Source organism: Anser cygnoides, chromosome 1 (assembly GCF_040182565.1).
Source record: "Anser cygnoides isolate HZ-2024a breed goose chromosome 1, Taihu_goose_T2T_genome, whole genome shotgun sequence".
In the NCBI taxonomy this organism is placed as follows: domain Eukaryota; kingdom Metazoa; phylum Chordata; class Aves; order Anseriformes; family Anatidae; genus Anser; species Anser cygnoides.
Window position 1 is genome coordinate 52713104 of NC_089873.1, and position 12047 is coordinate 52725150.

Here is a 12047-nt window from a genome sequence, read left to right on the forward strand (position 1 = left end):
AGAACATTTCAGTTGAAAACCACTGAAAGAAAGACATTGAATGAAGCAAAGAAACCACTCATTTTACAATGAGACATTGTCATAGAGATTGTCAGAGACTTTCTAAAATTTAGTAACTAAAAACAATCATAGAATCATAGAATCATTCAGATAGGAAAAGACTTCTAAGATCACCTAGTCCAACCTTTAACCTAGTACTGACAATTCCATCATTGAACCACACTACTAAGTTCCAAGTCTACACGTTTCTTGAAAACCTCCAGGGATGGTGACTCAACCACTTCCCTGGACAGCCCATTCCAATGCTGCACAACCCTTTCAGTAAAGAAATTTCTCCCATTATTCAACCTAAACCTCCCACAACTTGAGGCCATTTCCACTTATCACTTCGTGCTTAGGAGGAGAGCCTGATCCCCACCTCACTCTATCCTCCTTTAAGGCAATGGTAGAGGGTGATAAGGTCTCCCGTGAGCCTTCTTTTCTCCAGGCTAAACAACCCCACTTCCCTCAGCTGCTCCTCATAAGACTTCACCAGCTTTGTTGCCCTTCTTTGGACACTCTCCAACACCTCAATGTCCTTCTTGTAGTGAGGGGCCCAAAACTGAGTGCAATAATTGAGATGCAGCCTCATCAGAGATGAGTACGGAGGACTACTTCCCTAGTTCTGCTGGCCACACTATTTAATGACATAAATAAATAACTATGAGACTCTGGAAGTTTTCTGTGAATTAACACTAGATTGTAAAATAAAGAATAGGCAATTCTTTATTTATAGTTCTGAAATGTTTTTAAATACTATGTTTTTCATCTTACAACACACAGCTGTGACAGCGATAACGTTAATATATGACTATTATTTAGCCATGAGCAGTCAGATATGCAAATAGGTGAAGACCACATCATGCATTTTCACAGGGATTTAAATGGTTATGATTAAAGCAGTTTATGATAAGTGCAGAATAAAGCTCAGTTCTTATATAGTTGTCATGATTAGGGCACTGCAGCAAAAACTTTATCTTTATTATGACTGATTTGCAGAAAAAACAGAACACAAGAAAAGCAGATTTCTGCAACAGTTGATTTTCTGTATCAAGTGGTAATATATATATTACCCCCACAAACAAACAAACAAAAACCATCTGTGGACAGTTAGAGCTCTGTAAATTAAAGCAGAGCACCGCATGCTTTGAGGTGATATGGGAACACAGGTAAAATCTCATTCTCTGTAAATATTGCAGAAGCAGCATAGCTCAAAAATCCTAGTGCCAATAGCAGTGGGTGATAAGTGAGAATGGAGTAGAGCAATCTCCAACTAAAAATAGTTAACATAAGTTATAACAGGAAATTAAATTACCTCATATAGAAATAGTCATGACCAGACAAGGTTGTTAAAAGTAGGACCAAATTCTCATCTAGATTAAATGGTTACTTCCACAGAGGTCACTAGGCATTGCAAATTACAATGTTGATGTTAGTATTCATATACCTTGTGTACTCTATTGCAAAGAGGCCAAAGTTGGTAACAGCATAGAGCTGGATTAAATGCATATTCCTTTCTCAACAATAGTATACTAGACAGGAAGATGGGGATAATGGTCCAAAAATAAGTTATGAACAGTGAAATTAAAAGGAAAATTATGTAGCTAATAATAAATATATAAATATATTTTTGCTCCTCAGATTGAAAACAATAACAAGGCAGTTTTCCAGAAGAAAAATACTTATAAAAAAGTACCAAAAACTGTCTGTTCATGGATCTTCTAGTTAGTACCTAGAGCAACATATTCCCAAGGAAACTTTTTCAAATCTCACACAAAGCAAACCAAACGCCTGGTGAATGCTGAAAATAAGGATAATAACTATGCCATCTTTACACGGACAAATGGACAAATGACCAAGCAATGCTGCTATGCAGGCATTGGTTTTGAGCCATGTACTTTGGGACTTTGGGTTCTGGTAATATAAGGCCTTTTAAAAAATTATTTTATTTATTTATTTATTTATTTTGAACAACCATTACATGTGGAATCATTAGAGATCATTTGCACAGGATTTAAGATCTTGTCCTGGAAAGACATGTTCTCTGCTGCTGGTGTCCTTTTGGAATTTTCCAGAGGCCTTAGCCAGCTCAACAGGCAGCTGAAGGTTCTCAAAAATTCAAGGTTTTCTTCAGTGTTTAACCCTGTATTAGTTACAAAGCTACAGTCCAGGAGTTATGGAGATGTTTTAATCATAAAAGTTGTGCAGCTAAAATATAGTAAAATTGAAAACTTAGAAGATTGTATTAAAAAAGATGGGGCAGAGCTCCATTCATTTGAAATCGGTGTGTACAAAAACAACTGAAAATATAAATGAACTAATAAAGTGTGTATAGCAAAGCAAGTGCTAGTAAAAACATTCCTAGTTTTGCTACACATCTCTGCCATTCTCTGGAGAAAAAAAAAAAAAAAAAAATAAAAAATTGTCTTGGATGTCTCTTTATAAAAGCCAGTCTTTAAACCTAAACCCTGACTTTTGTGACACCCTTTGGTGACACACTTCTCAAAATATTTACCTTGAACTAGATACTGTTTAGCAGAAAACATCAATTTTGTATAGCTTATTGCCATACCCTGTCTTTTTTCCATATTACTAGCCTTCAGCACAACCTGATTTATTTGACTTTGAGCAGGTATAGTATTTATCCTCAACTGTGCTGGCAAAATATATCTTAAAATTAGGATTTTTTTTTTTTATTATTATTATTTTGTTTTTGTTGTTCATTTCTCCAAAGCCTGTGGTTAAAAAATGTTTTCCCATAAAACTATTTTTAAAGTACATCTCTTCACAGTTAGCCATGAAATTAGCCACAGTTTAAAACAGATGCTGGGTGCCTGCAATAAAGTTTCTTTCCCTTATGTCTTTCATTTCTGGCTGCTGTTGCACCCCTTGCTGTGGTGACTTCTCAGACAAATTCAACCTAAGAAGGAATTTATGTTTTTATGTAATTTTACTCCCTACTGGTGGCTTAACTCTTTCTTTTCTTTGCCTGAGAAGTAGTATGTTATGTATAAACCTAACATTGGTATGCCTAGCACTACGTATAGACATAAATTCATAAAGGTTGGTAAGGACCTCTGAAAGTCATTAGGTCCTACCTCCTGCTCAAAGCAGGGCCAATATAGTTTGGGTTGGCCAAGGATCAGACCAGCTGGAAATTTTATTCAGCAATTAATGTCTAAATATTTTTGGTAAGATAAAAAAAAAATGTAGCATATCAGGAAATTTCCATCACGTTCTGTTTTTTGCATTGCAAATGAAAGGAAGAAAACTCTGGCAATTGCAGGTCACATCAGTGTCTGGTAGAATTATGGAGAAGATTATCCTTGAAGTTATGGAAGCGCACCTGGGGGACAATGCAGTCATTGGTCCCAGCCAACATGGGTTCACTAGGGGTAGGTTCTGTTTGACTAACTTGATTTCCTTTTATGATAAGATCACCCATCTAGTCGATCAAGGGAAACCATCTGATGTGATCTTTTTGGATTTCAGTAAAGCTTTTGACACAGCTTCCCATAGGATCTTACTGGACAAAATGTCCAGCATACAGCTAAACAAAAACATCATACGATGGGTGAGCAATTGGCTGACGGGCAGGGCTCAAAGGGTTGTGGTAAATGGGGCCGCATAAGGCTGGTGGATAGTCACTAGTAGGGTTCTCCAAGGCTCCATTTTAGGGCCAGTCCTCTTCAATGTTTTTATAAATGATTTGGATGTAGGACTAGAAAATGTTTTGAGCAAATTTGCTGATGACACTAAACTTGGAGGAGTTGTTGACTCTATTGAGGGTAGAAAGACCTTGCAGAGAGATCTGGACAGATTGGAGAGCTGGGCAATCACCAACCGCATGAAGTTTAACAAGAGCAAGTATTGGGTCCTGCACCTGGGACGGAGCAACCGTGGCTAAACATACAGACTGGGCGATGAGATGTTGGAGAGCAGCCCTGCAGAGAATATTCTGGGGTTTGTGGTTGATAGCAAGCTGAATATGAGCCAGCAGTGTGCCCTGGCAGCCAGGAGGGCCAACCATATCCTGGGGTGCATCACCCATGGCATTGCTAGTTGGTTGAGGGAAGCGATTGTCCCCCTCTACTCTGCGTTGGTGCGGCCTCACCTCGAGTACTGTGTGCAGTTCTGGGCACCACAGTACAAAAAGGACATTAAACTGTTGGAGAGTGTCTATGAAGATGGTGAAGGGCCTAGAGGGGAAGATGTATGAGGAGCGGCTGAGGTCACTGGGCCTGTTCAGCCTGGAAAAGAGGAGGCTGAGGGGGGACCTCATCACAGTCTACAGCTTCCTCACTAGGGGGAGTGGAGGGGCAGGCGACAACCTATTCTCTTTAGTGACCAGTGATAGGACCCTATGGAATGGTATCAAGCTGTGACAGGGGAGGTTCAGGCTGGACATCAGGAAGAGGTTCTTCACTGAGAGGGTTGTCGCGCACTGGAACAGGCTCCCCAGGGAAGTAATCACGGCACTAGGCCTGTTGGAGTTTAAGAAACATTTGGACTGTGCACTTAGTCATATAGTCTGAATTTTAGGTAGACCTGTGTGGTGCCATCAGTTGGACTCAATGATCCTTATGGGTCCCTTCCAACTCGGGACATTCTATGATTCTATGATTCTATGAAATAGATGTATTTTTCTTAAAGATATGTGGAAAAACTTGTGCACTGAATCTTGAAATAGAGTCCATTTAGTGGCAGGAACTGTTGTTCATTGTCTAGTAGACTTTATCTTGATTTATTCATTCAAAAAAAAAAAAATCAGTAGAGATTATGTAAGAAATATTAGCTTGTTGTAATATGTTCAGACTGTTAAAACTCTCTCCAGCAATTGAGGTCAGAGTTGCCCTGAACAGACAAAAGATGACACTTTGTTTTGTACAAAAGCTTAAAAATCTGATGTTAAATGATTATTGGTATGGAAAAAGTTGGGTACAATATAAATTTATGAAGCTATATATAAAGAATATCCCATATGTAAAGCATTTAAAAGGCTATATTCCTGTCTCTGCTGAGTGGTACCAACTGTTGGCCACGAAGATTTGACATCCAAGCTTTCATACACAATGTTTGTGACCTGCTCCATTAAAATCTTACCTGACTTAAAAAACAAAAAGGAAAAGAAAAAGAAAGAAAAATAAAAGGAAAAAAAATAAAAAAGAAAAGGAAAGAAAAAGAAAAGGAAAAAGAAAAATAAAAAAAATGAAAAAGAAAAAGAAAAAGAAAAGGAAAAAGAAAAAAAAAAGTACCATTAAAGAAGTCATTTTCTGAAGAAAATTTTCTGTTTCACAAATTTGCTGAACTTCCTTACATTTTAATTAATAAGTAAAATATGTGATGAGCCATTGCAAACAGCATTGTATATTTTTATGAACAGTTGAAGAAAAAATATAACATTTTCATATAGAAACATGACAAGTTAACATTATTAAAGTATTTTTATTTTTTATTTTTATTTTCATATGACACCTGAAACCGTTGGGACCACTGTTCCCTACCACTTCCTATTTCTGATTTTGACATGCAGTACTTTATTCTTACAATATTTTGAAACTTGCAACTCATCCTGCTTATTTATTCATGATTGTTAAGCTATGTGATGTATTTTCTGAGAAGTCAATATGAGAGCATCTGAGAAAAACTTTGTTTATTTTTCTCTCCTTTTCTTTGCTAAAATTTTTATATACATATATATTAATAATTCAGCCAAGAGAAAGCCTTTGTTCTGCTTCACACTCCCTACATTACATGAGGTAACACTGTTTTTTTGTATTCCCCAAATACCCTGAATACCTCATAGCGTCACTAGAGATGACACATGTGCAGTGAAGAAGTCCAGATCATACAGGAAGAAGAAAGCTTGCAGATTTTGTGAAACTTATTTGCCTTTTTTTTTTTTTTTTTTTTTTGAAGGGAACACCAGCATATAAGGCAGTCATGGAAAGGTTATTTAAATAATTGAGTGGAGGTGATGCTAATCAGAGAAAAAACACGGAAATTTAAAAAATGAGGGAGGTGGGCAGACAGTTCAGGAATTGGGCATAACATGAAGGAGAATAATGACTGGTGTTAACAAACTGAAAACGAAACATTGCAACAATCAAATAATAAACAAAGAACATCAAAAAGCTGATTTGTGCTTTAATTTTAGTTTTTCTTTTTGAAAACACATTCACGATCATTGTATCACTGATTTCTTTATGGATTTGTCATGTAAACACTTAGATTAAACTCTGAGTAACGGACTGGAAAAGAGAAGTTAGATCACTAATCAGCTAGCATAATAAATAACAAAACCACATTTTAAAGTAAAAATGAATTAACTCCTTACTTAAAAACAAAACAAAACAAAACAAACAGAAAAAAAATTAACTTTCATAACTTCTATGATATAATATTCATAACTACCCTCTAGAAAAATTCCTATACAATTGCATGTATCTTAATTGACCTGAAGCAGTTCATCTTTCTTAGTTGAACTACTGAATGTTTTCTTTTTTTCTGGATCTACTGAGTACTGTAAAATTGTTATGGCTATCATGAACTCTGCTGATTACAGTGTGCTGACACCTTTACACACTCTCATATAGCTCCTTGCATTTTTTCAGCCTCCTGGAGAGTTAGTTTCTGACACCTGGGTCTATATTTCTTTGCAGGTTCTTTCTCACTACTTCCTCTCTGCTGTATGGGTTTCTGTTCCTGGAAGAGCTGGGTTGCCCTGTACCTTCTTCTCAGTGACATATGTGTCTTTCTCCTTTTCTGTTATACAATATCCATATTTGCTTCAGCCAGCTTGCATCACTGTAAGATCACTGTGGGAAGGGAAATATTTCAGTTTATCATAGAGGGTCTAGAAGGTGTATTGTGGTCTAGTGAATATGTTAAACAGAATGAAGATTGATGAGGAGGAGGTGGCAGAGGGTGTTACACTTGTAGTATAATGAAGAGAGAAAGAAATATCTGGTATTCAACCAAAACCACTTCCAAAAATATGTCTTATCTGAACATAGACAGTATACTGTGCAAACCAAGCAATTAAAAATTTATGAAAAAGTATTTCTGATTTTGACGCGCAGTACTTTCTTCTTATGTGGCTCTTGTTCTTCAAAGCATGTAAATACTGTTCTAAATACATAAAACACTAATATTAATATGGAACTATGAACAAAAGGGCATGGGTTAAAGAAGCCTAGTACAGTAAATGTTGGCTGGAATTGTACCAGGGGTAATCTTTAAATAAGTGGAAATATCATAAAACGTGGCTTTCTCTAATATATTTTAAATGCAATAATGATCCAAATGAAATAAGCAATTTTGACCAAACTCCTATTGATGGCTGCACGCCTTCACAGACACCATGTCAGAAATTTAAAGAGTAGCTCCAAGGAATTTACCTAAATATAGGAAAGGAAATATAAATAGGCATAATTCATATTATATGTCACTGCATCTGTTTGTAAGTGTATTCTGTTTTTTATGTGAAAGGGGCTGTGCCAATGCTCTCCTGCATTTTACTTTCCAAACTTTGATTAGTTTAATCAGTTTGAATGTTTTATAATATTGATTAAACTAATACTTTTTTTGCTGGCATCTTCTACAAAGTCTAGTGTTAGTATCCACATTTGGATTGTCTTATAAGCATTTCTGTCATTTGATTTAGTCTTTATTGTGAAGACTGTTCATAGGATTTGTTTTTTACCTGCAGAGTACTCCTTTTATCACTTCATCATCCTCTGAAGAAAATAAAAATTGAATAACTTATGATGACATTCACGTTTATGGAGCTTCAGAAAAGATTTTGACTTATTCTTGGACATCTGAAAAAATAAACTAACAAAAAAATAGCTAAATAATTTGCTTGATATTTTACACACCCTTTCTGTATATGCACAGTCATGAAAGCCTTCTTGGAACTTAAGTGTAATTCAGTCTGTAAAGGATGACACTATAGTATGTGGTAAACCTCAGGAAACAAATTGTAGACATGAACATTATGAAACCCTTCCTTGGCTAGTAACAGATGGTTAGGAATGGCGCCACTGGGTTGATGGGCACACAGCAGAAAATCCAGCAGGTTAAATTTTTTCTCTTCCTTGCCACAATAAACATTGAAATTTCTTTCATCCATTTCTCATTCAGCAAACAGAAAAACCCTACCTAATCCAAACAAGACAAACAAAACCACATTTCTAACAAAGTACTGCAGCTCTAGCTATTGAGTTTTCTATTATTCTACAAAAGCATATAGTTCATGTGAAGAAAAACACCCAAAGCAATTGATAATGAACTCGAATCCTAAATTTCCTACATATTTGCTTATAAGTTTACTAGGGTCAATACTTTCCAGTCAGTTATAAGAAGGAAAATGATAGCAAATGTTATTTAAGCATTTGCTTGAAAACTGGACAGATTACCTCTATGAATAAAAAGAAGTATGATATCACAAAAATTTTTTCAACTGTACAGATTTCAATGTTGTGTTAAAAATACCTGTTGTTTTACGTAAGATAATTTTTCAGAAATGTAAACTGTAATATTTCAACTGTTGAGTCTTTCACACTCTTTCAGCTAATGAATAGTCAGTTGGTATTTCCACTGTTCAGTAAATCTCTGCAGTCAAAGGTGTACAGATCATCTTTAAAGAATGCTTCTAGGATTCAACATAACACAATATTTTCACTATGGAAGAATAAATGTATAAACAATTTAATTTTACCTGAATAAAGAAGAAATTGTGAATAGAACTTCAAACCAGAGTTTAAAGATCCTTGTTTCTTGTTGTTTATATTATACCAATCAGACTTTATCATAATAAACCCAAATAAACTGTTCCAGTTTTCTTGTATACAAGTGGCTGTATTGTCATTTTAAACCATAAGAGTTCTTCAGTGGTAGCCACATTAATGTAAGCCTTTTCTTTTATTCAGTGTCTTTTTCCTAAATTTTCCTTCATTTCTTCCTTTCAATTGTTTTTTATCTTTCTCGTATGGAATATTTTTTCTCTAACCCCTTCCAAAACATCACTGAAAGTCTATGACAAGTAGGGAAACAAAACAAGGTCCATTATTTTCTCCTTTGCGTTGTCACTGACAGGTGAGGTGGTTTCAGTAAAGACTGTGCAAAAAGTGGGTGGAATTCATACCACCTCTTAATGTGCTTTTTGTTTTGCCTAGCATTCTACCCTCATCTGGCAAACAGAAAGAGATCCACTTGTATGACTTTCCAAGAGGCTGACAGCCTCAATAAAACCTAAAGCCAGACCTGGATGGCTGTGGCAGAGATCAAGAATATTCTGAAGAAAAAGATGAGGTCACTGAAGGCACTTAAGGGACAAAGAAACTTAATAAACTTGCAGTTTGAAAAATAACAGATTTTAGATGAGGAGTAGTTGGAGTGGACTGGGCAGGAACCAAATTTTCTATTTCATAAAAAATTCCATGATTTTAATGTCTTTTTTTTGTTCCAAACCAGAATCTTAAAAGGCCTTCAAAGCAAGTTTAAGCTCCAAAAGGTCATCTTTCAAAATAACACATTTTATTCATACTGAAACTTCTAATTAGAGTTTTATGATTTTTATCTCAATTTTAGGTCTACAGATAAAGAATTTAATTTTAAAAATTAGTGTCAATAAAACAAACAAACAAACAAAAAACACAACATAGCCCATTTACAAAATATGAAATGATGAAAATTATATTGTTTGTGCAAGAAAACTTTGAAATATTTCTGATCATCTCTATCCTGATGTGTTAGAATCAGCTACTTTTGTCAGTAGAACTGGCTGATTATTTTGTAGGTCAGCGTACAGAGTTAGTATTTTTCCCACCTATATGGAATCACACATGACAATATGTTGAATATATTAGTGGACAAGGTACATGGTTTAACCGTACATGGTTTTAATAAAGAATTGATGCACCTTAAATGAGCACTTGCAATTAGAAATGAGTCACTGAAGAAACAGACTAGGAGCTAACAGCAAACACAAGATATCTTTTAAACACCTCCACCACTACGTGGTTTTGTTTTTTTTTTTTTTCCCTGCAGTGACTCTCTTGCAAGGCTATCTGCTTTCAGTTACATGAAATAACCATATGTGACAAACCATATGTCATTTTTTCAAAGGAACAAACAGCCAAGATTAATAGCAAATAAATGAATTAGTGGTTTAACTACATAAATTTAGCAATTATTTGCTGCAATATCATTTCAGGTTCTGCCATTTCTTTTTAAAATCACTTTTAACCGTATTACAAACTATGACATCAAAATGTCTGCATCCTTGAAGTATATATTTCTGACAAAAGCTGGAATAAAGTAATAAAAATGACAGTGAAGAAATGAATCTGACTGACGTGCCAACCAACTTATCTAGTCTTAAAGAGTCCTATGTGCTGTGAGGGCCCAGGAGTGCCTCCCCATTCCTGAGGCAGGTGTACGGCTTATCTGTGACCTGACTGCATGTCAAACTAAGACCAAAGTGCACAGTCCTACAGTCTTATCCTTCATTACCATGTCTGAGTTTGCATGTGAATAAAATCAAACTGTGCACACTAGAAAACTGGTCCTCTGACCTGAATAACATGGGGCACAGGATGGCCAAGCATGCTTGGACGGATCTGTCACATGGCACATTGTCATTGGGTTCTAATTCCAAATTTTATTTGCTTTGTCTTAAAAGTCATTAGTATGAGCTACAAAACTGACTGAATGACTTTGTATGTTTGAGAAGAAATGGAACACTGTGACCTGATTTCATCATAAGTATCTGCATCATGCCAGTTTTAGGGCCAATATAGTTCATAGGAGGGGTATCTTGCTATGTGAAGATAATTATTGAAGTCACTTCATAATTCCTGAAGTAAATTTCAGTTTTTATTCAAGGATAAAATAACATTTACAGAGCACAGGAGAGTTGTTTAGCTTAAAAGGGTTAAAAATATGTTGCTCCATCAATCTCATGTGCCACATTCCAAAGTATCTCATTCATTTTCTCTTAATCTTGGATAATGCCTTTAGAAATTCCTTCTTAGAAAATCCTACAGAAGTAAGGATTTGGTGTCTTTACTACAATTATGTAGTAGTGTAAGTAAGTGAAATGTGCTTAAGCAAGAAGCTTTGGCAGAAGAAAATGCTGAAAATCTGTAAGTAAAAACCTGCCTTCTTTTGGACAAATCATGTAACAAATTTTTAAGTATCCTTTACTCTCTTGCTGTCTTCATTGTGGTGGATTGTAGTTAGGTACTTCAGCCAAGTCTTTTGCATGTCTAGCTAACCATGCAGTAAAGAGTGAGAAGATGCTACACGTAACAAAGCAACGCAAAGTAGGCTTAACCCTCTCTTTTATTAGCCCTGTTAACAGAAATAAAATAGAACCTAGCTTTTTTAGATCCAAGCTAGGATGTTGAAAAGGAAAGCTCATTACAGCTTCATTTATATTTAATTGGTTTTAATTTTTCTTTTTGGAAATTCTGAAAATCTGCTTTGATACACATTTTTGTATCAAATCTGAGTTTTCAACAAGTATCATATGTAGAGCTGGCTTTTTATTCTGGTTTGCTCTTGGCTACCCAAACGATTTGTTCAATACTCACACTTCTAAAATGTGTTCCTAAACCAAGATATTGCATGCCAAATTTCAACCCACAGGAAACTTGCTGTTAAATGTTAAAAGCAGATTGAAGTGTTACAGTTATGCCTGGAACAATACTATGAATGTTGACACCATATTCTTCTTGGAGGTGTTTGAGCCTAAAGTCTTTCAAGTATGATTGTGCAAGTTTCTACATGCAGAACTCCCAGGCAAGCTGATGGGAAGTGATTACAGGACTGAGATTATGGCACATGATGAGAAGATTCCTCAGGGATGAAGCAAACGTGTTTGTTATGTTTTACTGAAACATAACTAGCACAACTATCATATTGTATTACATTCCCCCACATAGAAAAAGCCTTCTATATTGAAGCATTTGTTATTTTCTGGAGAGGGGAAAGAGAAGGGG